This window comes from Elephas maximus, chromosome 4, assembly GCF_024166365.1.
Source record: "Elephas maximus indicus isolate mEleMax1 chromosome 4, mEleMax1 primary haplotype, whole genome shotgun sequence".
Taxonomy (NCBI): Eukaryota; Metazoa; Chordata; class Mammalia; order Proboscidea; family Elephantidae; genus Elephas; species Elephas maximus.
The window spans coordinates 110,915,999-110,924,282 of NC_064822.1; positions in this window are offsets into that span (position 1 = coordinate 110,915,999).

Consider the following 8,284-nt stretch of genomic DNA (forward strand, 5'->3'; position numbering starts at 1 on the left):
CTGCTGATCTTATTTAAAAACAGAAAAAGGAGGAGGTGATGATGTTGGAGCAGCAGAAACAAGAAGACAATGAAATCTTAAGTTCTTAAACCAAAAAAGGCTACTTTTTTGACTTTATATCAGTGAAAGTAACATTAATTTTTCAAGGATAACACATTTTCTTCTGTTGGCTCCTCCATTAATGTGCTTAGTAAATATTTATTGGTCATTTACACTGTGCCAATGATTGTGTTTGGCACTGAATATGAGGACAAAAAAAAAATTCAATGCTTACTTAGGGCATAATATGATATATGCTATGAAATTTTTATTACAATATTGTAGCTATTTTAATTCATTACTAAATCGTGAGTAATAAATACACTCAATGTAAGCATTTTACAGACTTTTTTTTTCATGCTAAACTGAAGAGCAACTTAGATTAAAAGCTTTAGCTAGGAGGCCTATAAGTATGGCAACTTTAATATAGGCAGGCTTTGAGAGCAAACCTAATTTTAAATGGCCCACATATATTTTGGCCATATTATGTCACAATTTTGGGTTCAGAAAAATGAGTGTGTCCTTAAGAATTAGTAGGTAAGGCTGAACAGGTGCTTACGGTTCTTATTTAGCCTTACATTAGTAGAAGAAGGTGCCCTAGTGGCTCAGTGGTTAAGAGCTACAGCAAGATACAGCTGCTAACCAAAAGGTTGGCAGTTCAAATCCACCACCACTCCTTGGAAACTGTATGGGGCAGTTCTACTCTTCTATGGGGTTGCTATGAGTAGGAATTGACTCCCTGGTAATGGGTTTTGTGTTAGTGGAAGGAAAGGCTCGAAGCCTTTTTAATGATTTAAAATACGAACGTGCAGCAAGTGAAAGTGATTTGATGAAGCATTTGTCATGGTTACAGGTTGGTTTAATCATTTCAAAATGAGGACAAATGTATATAACATTAAAGAGCAAGTATGAGTTTTCAGGGGACTGCCTGTATCTCTAAGGAAAAGGTGATGATTCTAACCTTGAATACAGGAAAGCAGTATTGTTTATTTCCTTTTATGTAAAATTACAATATAGACTGTCAAAAGGTTTACTTTCATTAATAGAAGAATTATAGACTGTATAATTTATGAAATAATTTATTAGAAATAATGGAATACTTTTCCGATTGTGAAGTTTTCTAAGCAGTGGAACAGGAGAGAAAGAATGAAATAATAGAGTACACATCCCTAGGACTCCGTTTTAATCACCAGCTCCATCCTACACTCAGTCTGAATTAGCCATGATATTCTTTCAAGCAGTGAAACGTGAATTCTCCCGATCTATTCTCAACCTGGTAATCTGTAATTTATGGCATAGCACATTTTTGAAACTGAAGAAAAAAAATATAATTTTAAGCACATAACAAATAGTCTTGGCTGCCTTCTTAGATGACCAAAATAAATATGATTGTTTTGTAGTTTTTCTTACCTGAATTTATATTTATATTCTGTCTTGTGAATCTGTTTTACACGAAACTTCAGAGATCCTTTTTTTGCCCCTAGGAAAAAGATGTATTTGAGAAATATAAACTATCGATTACAATGTTCAAATTAAAAATCTCAAATATGTTTAATCCCTAAGAAGACAACAAACATCCTTCTTAAGCACTGCCTGCCCATGTTCATTGTTAGTGGCATTATCAAGTCCATTGCTACCAGGTTCACTCCGACCGATAGTGACCCTAGAGGACAGAGTAGAACCGCCCCGAATTGTTTCCAAGGCTGTGAATCTTTATGGAAGCATACTGCCACATCTTTATCCCATGGAGCAGAACGGGGGCTCCAACTGCCAACGTTTTGGTTAGCAGCTGAGTGCTTAAACATCCACAAACAGGGCTCCTCAGTGGCATTACACATAGGTCCATAATTTTCCTTTTTCTGTTTCGAAAATTTGATCTTTCTTTAATAAAAATTTTTAAACCTGTTGTATCTGTCTTCTGAACACAGGGTGAGGATGATAGACTAGAAAAACTCTGTAGTTCTCTCAGATAATTATGGGTATTTTTCTACCAAAGATGAAATAAGTGCCAATGAATCTATGAACTCAAAGTGCATGAAAACCTCTCATCTCTATGCTGATGTTTTATAGACCTTAGAATGAAAATTGGAGCAAACGAATGTTTAAGAAGGGCAGCAAGAGTCCCTGATACCTGATGATCTACAAAAATAGCAGCAGCCAGAATCCATGGTAGTTTTGGTTATTTCCAATCCCATGAAACTATTACAGAGTATTGCAGAGCAAGGTTTTTCAGAATTTGGGAGGAAAGCGTTCCTCTGAGGAAGGGCTGAAAATAGGCCAATTATTATTTCACAACATGGACAAACTCTAGGGTCATGAGGACTATATGAGGAGCAAAAACCAAGTATGATTTCTTCACTTGTTGGGTACTTTTGGGATACTCACGAAGTTATTTTGGACAATAATCCTTGTTAGAAAGTTTTCTTTTTTTTTGTTATACTAAAAATCTTCCTCTCTGTAACTTACCCCTGCCTGATTGTCAGAAATTCTACCCCAAATTGTGCTGCACAGAGAATTTCATCCTCTAAGTAGCATCCTTTCAAAATTAAAAAAAAAAATACAACGTTATCCCGTAGTCTTCTCATTTCTGGATTCAGCATTCTTATTTTTTGTTAGGAACTCTAGTCAGAAGCAAATGAATGCTTTCTATCTTTCAATTGTACCTGTTTTAAGAAAAAATTGATAAGGTTTTATTTCAGATCAGATTCAATCTATCCAGTTAAAATATCACTGCCTAAAAACCAAAAGCCAAACTTGTTGCTTTTGAGTCAATGGTTTGCATTTGACAGCTAACCTAAAGGTTGGTGATTCAAACTCACCCCACGGTGCTGGAGAAGAAAGGCCTGGTGATCTGCTTCCATAAAGAATACAGCCATGAAAGCCCTACGGATCAGTTCTACTCTGTAACACATAGTGTTGCCATCACCTCCTGATTAAATTACCTGATAGTTATACTTCTTTTAAGACACGTAAGACTGAAAGTTTTTTGCACAATACCTCTTGTTAGTCAAAAATAAAATAAACCATTAAATTTGTTTTGTTGCTTTTTCCTTACGTACCAGTTGCCATCAAGCTGATTCTGACTCGTGGTGATTCCATGTGTGTCAAGGTAGAACGGTGCTCTGCAATGTTTTCGATGGCTGATTTTTCAGAAGTGGATAACCATGCCTTTCTTCTGAGGTGCCTTTGGGTGGATTTGACTGCGAACTTTCCAGTTAGCAGCCGAGCACATTAACCATTAGCACTGCCAGGGGTCTGCTTTTCTATGTGAGTTGTGACAAAGCCAAATATTCCCTGCTCTTGTTCTGTGTATTTCTCTTTCATCTTCTCTTAACTCTCTGGCTACTCCTTTCTAGTTTGTATCATTTTATATTTCACATCTTTTTACTTACATTTTCTGCAGTTGGTTTTATCCTATATTTCTATGTAATAAAAATTTCTTTAAACATGTTTGTGGACACTCTGGTATTATTGAATCCTTCTTCATGCTTTTGATCATATGGAAGTTTTATTTTTAATGCTGTCTTAAGTTTTTACTGAAAGAATTTTTGAAAGAAATAATTAGAGATTACTTAATAAAACCTCATTCTAGATTTCTGAATTATCATTGACTCAAGAAATATACACTTGTTAAACCCCTGTGACTCCAACCTTTTATTCACAAACTTTATAAAATATCTCATTAAGATAAAGATACAGAGGCAAAACCAACATGGTGCACTAGACAGATGCATCTTGCCATTCCACTGCATCAAAGACCCGAAAAACTAAGTAAAACAAATAACGAATTTCAATCCTGGAACTTTATGCATCCAATGAAGGGATAAAGAACTAGATCAAACACGAAATGGAAGCAGAAACTGAAGGAAAACAGAGAAAGAGGAGATACAGAGTGGAGGTCCCCTGGAAACTAACATGGCACAGTACTGTCATCTTGGAGCAGAGCCAGCAACAACCCCGGACAGGGACTATGGGAAGGCAACACCATGGAGCTCCTAATAGGAGACAGAGCACCCAGTAGCCAGAGAAACATGCTTTCCCTTTCCTCACCCTTCTGCCCCATATGCCGCCCCATCCCTTCCCAACAGGTCACACTGGACTGCTAGACTAGAGAGCTACCAACCAGTCATCACCCTAGGTCCACCTCACCCCCACATGCTGGCTCATGCTGCACCAGTTTTTTTCTTTTCCCTCTCTTCCTTTCCTTTCTTTCTTCCACCTATCCCATATGCCACCCTCAAACCTTCTCAATGGGCCAAGGTATGCCACTTGGCTAGAAAGGTACCAGCCCACCATCACCCCGGGTCTGCACCTCCCCTACCCACTGGCTCCTACCATCCCATTTTTTCCTCTTTCCTCGTTTTATTTCTCAATCCCATCTAGTCCTGTACACAACCCCCACCCCTTCCCAACCAGTCATGCTGCGCAACTTTGCTATAGAGCTTTCGGTCCACTGTCACCTGTCCTCTACACCTCCCCTACTCACCGGATACCACCTCACCATTTTTTTTCTTTTCTCTTTCTTCCTTTTCTATCTCCTTCCCACTTAGCCCTGTACATCACTGCCACCGCTTCCCAACAAGCCACACCACACCGCTCAGCTAGAGAGCTACTGGACCACTATCACCACGAGTCTTCCCCGCTCCCACCTGCTGGCTCCTGCTGCCCATTTTTTTTTTCTTCTTTCCTCCTTTTCTTTCTCCCTCCCACCTAGACCCATACACCAACCCCACACCTCTCTGGGCCATGCTCCACTGCCTTGGGTAGACAGCTACTTGCTCATTGTCACAAGGGTGTGTCCTGCTCCCACTCTGCCATTTTTTTCTTTTCTTTTTCCCTTTCTTCCTTTTCTTTTTGCTTCCCACCTAGCCCCATTCACTGCCTCTACCCCTTCCCTTTGGGCCACACTGTATCACCTCAGCTACAAAGCCACTGGCCTGCCCCTTGCCCCCTATGCAAACTTCCCTCCTTCCCACCGGCCCAAGGTCTGCCCTGTCCTCATCGGCCAGATATCTTTTTTTTCTTTCACTCTTTTTTTTCTCTTTCTTCCTGACCCTAGCCACATATACCGCACCCAGCCTTTCGGGCAGCCCTTTCTGTACTGTTGCAGCTAAAGAGTTCTCTGATCATGCCAGATGCCACGCTAAGAGTGTACTGCCCCTCCCCCCATCACTTGACCAGCTGCTGAATGGTGGAGTGAGCTCGTACCACTCCCCATCGGACATCCCGGTTTATCTAGCAAGAGGCTGTGAGTGCTCTCACAGTGCTGGACCAACATCAGGCAACAGACACTGCCGGCCCAGTCCACCCTCAGCCACCTCACCAAACCAGTGTACAGTGAAGTGGGATCACCCGGACTGCTGCTGCTCTGCCCACCCAGACAAGGCGGTGAGAGCTAGGGTGCACAGAGATGAGCAAGCAGCAAAGCACACCTGGCCCGTCCACCCTGACATATCAAAACAAAACAAAGAAGCAGGACAAAACAAATGAATATACCTTAATGTCTTGGAGACAGCAGAAAGTATTAAAACATGTAAAAAAAAAAAAAAAAAAAAGGATAAAATGGTTCCAGCAAGTGATCAAAAATAAAGAATCAGATGACTTTCTGATAGAAGAAAAGGCAGTGGGACTACACGATATGGAATTCGTAAGACTAATATTTAGGGCTTTCCAAGAGATTAGGAAAACCTGGTGGTGTAGTGGTAAAGGGCTATGGATGCTAACCAAAAAGTTGGCAGTTTGAATCCCCTAGGTACCCCTCAGAAACACAATGGAGCACTTCTACTCTGTCCTGTAGGATGTCTATGAGTCAGAATCTACTCAATGGTAGTGGATTTTTTTTTTTTTTAAAGATTAGGAAAGAGAGAAAGGAAAACACAGACAAAACCAAGGAAAAAAGGAGGTGAAGCCAAGATGGTGGAATAGACAGATGCTTCCAGTGAGACCTGTTACAACAAAGACCCGAAGACAAGTGAAACGAGAGTATTTATGACAAGATAGGGAGCTCTAAACATCAAAGGCAAGCTTAGAAAATGAACTGAGGGGCAGGAGGAGGAAGAGATGGCTCAAAAAGGGAGAGGAGTTACTGGACCTGAATTGTGGGGAGCCCTCAGGCACCATTCCCGGGAGTGGCAGTGGAGGGCTGGTACTAGTGTACAGCTGCAGTTTGCTCAGGGAGAAGCAGCCAGCCACACAGCCTACTCACACCTCCAGAACCAGAGAAGAACCACACTCTTGGCAAAAGATAAGTTCTTGCATATATTTTACTGTGTTGCCCCCCGCTCCCGAGCCTGCTTCAGTGGCTGATTTCCCTGGGCCTGAGATAGGCCCTGCTGAGGGCCTACAGCCATCCTATTGGCCTTGGAGAAGGAATAAATTTGCAACTGGGAGAAAAGATAATTTGCCAACTCCACAAACCAGGGAAGCTCAGGACAGAAGCAGCTAATGTCCAGGCATAAATGGTCTGTGGACTTTGAGTACCTTTCCCTTCTGCATGGGCCTGTGTGGGCCCATTTCAGGGGAATAGGCCCTTGTTGGCAGACTCCAACCATTTCAGCTGTGTGGCGGAGAGGTGGGTGTTTGATGTTTGACACTGCTTTGCCTATTACACAGGGTCCTCACCTACCCACATCGGGGGCCTAAGGTCTCGTGGCTCCACTCAGGTCACCCAGCCACCTGTAACAGGGGTCCAAGGATAACTGGTACACCCAGTCCTTACAACCAAAAACATTGGGTGCCCATGGTAGGTCTGTAGAACCCACCCACCTGTATGCTCTAGGGAACAGGGACATGCTTTCCTCAGAGACACATGGGGCATGATTCTCAGCCCCCACCTTGTTCAGAGTGTGACCCCCTGCTGCAGCCAGATACTGGTACCTACACTAATCATCCCTGCCCCTCTAAGACTGTAGGTCAGAGCCTGTACCACACACTTGATGATCAGCTACCTGGACACCTGAGCTGAATTCATACAAGAAAACTGAATGGACTCCTAGACTGATATACCTGATAACAGCTCTAGCCATCTGGGGACAGGACATCGGAGCTCCAAAGGTGAAAATAATCAAGCTAGCTCACTCAAGTAACCCATTCAGGCATACCAAAACAAAACAAGCAAGGAGCTATGACACAGTAAGCAAACATAAAATAAACTAATACAATAACTTATAGATGGCTCGGAGACAACAGTCAATATCAAGTCACAGAAAGAAACAGACCATGATCGCCTCAACAAGCTCTCAGAACAAAGAATCAAGGGATCTTCTAGATGAAAGAGCCTTCCTGGAATTAACAGAGGCAGGATACAAAAGATTAATGTAAAGAACCCTTCAAGACATCAGGAAGGAAATAAGGCAATACGCAGAACAAGCCAAGGAACACACATATAAAGCAATTGAAGAAATTAAAAAGATTATTCCAGAACATAATGAAAAATTTAATAAGTTGGAAAAATCCATAGACAGACAGCAATCAGAAATTCAGAAGATTAACAATAAAATTACAGAAGTAGACAACTCAATAGAAAGTCAGAGGAGCAGAATTGTGCAAGTGGAAGGAAGAATTTCTAAACGAAGACGAAGCACTTGGCAGTAATACATTTGAAGAAAAATCAGATAAAAGAATTTTAAAAAGTGAAGAAAACTTAAGAATCATGTGGGACTCTACCAAGAGAAATAACCTACAAGTGATTGGAGTAGCAGAACAGGAAGGGATAAAAGAAAATGCAGAGAGAATTGTTGAAGATTTGTTGGCAGAAAACTTCCTTGATATAGTGAAAGATGAGAAGATATCTATCCAAGATATTCATCAAACTCCCCAAAGGGTAGATTTTAAAAGAAAGTCACCAAGACGTATTATAATCAAGTTTGCCAAAATGAAAGATAAAGAGAGAATTTTAAAAGCAGCTAACCCAGAAAAAACCCAGTGCCATTAGGGATAAACAAAAAGTCACCTACAAAGGATAGTCAATAGAAATAAACTCAGACAACTCGACAGAAACCATGCAGGCAAGAAGGCAATGGGATGACTTATAAGAAATTGAAGGAAAAAATCTGCCAGCAAAGAGTCTCATATCCAGCAAAACTCGCTCTCAAATATGAAGGCGAAATTAGGACATTTCCAGATAAACAGAAGTTTAGGGAATTTGTAAAAAGCAAACCAAAACTACAAGAAATACTAAAGGGAGTTCTTTGGTTAGAAAATCAATAATATCATGTATTGACCAAGACTAGAATACTGGGCAGAG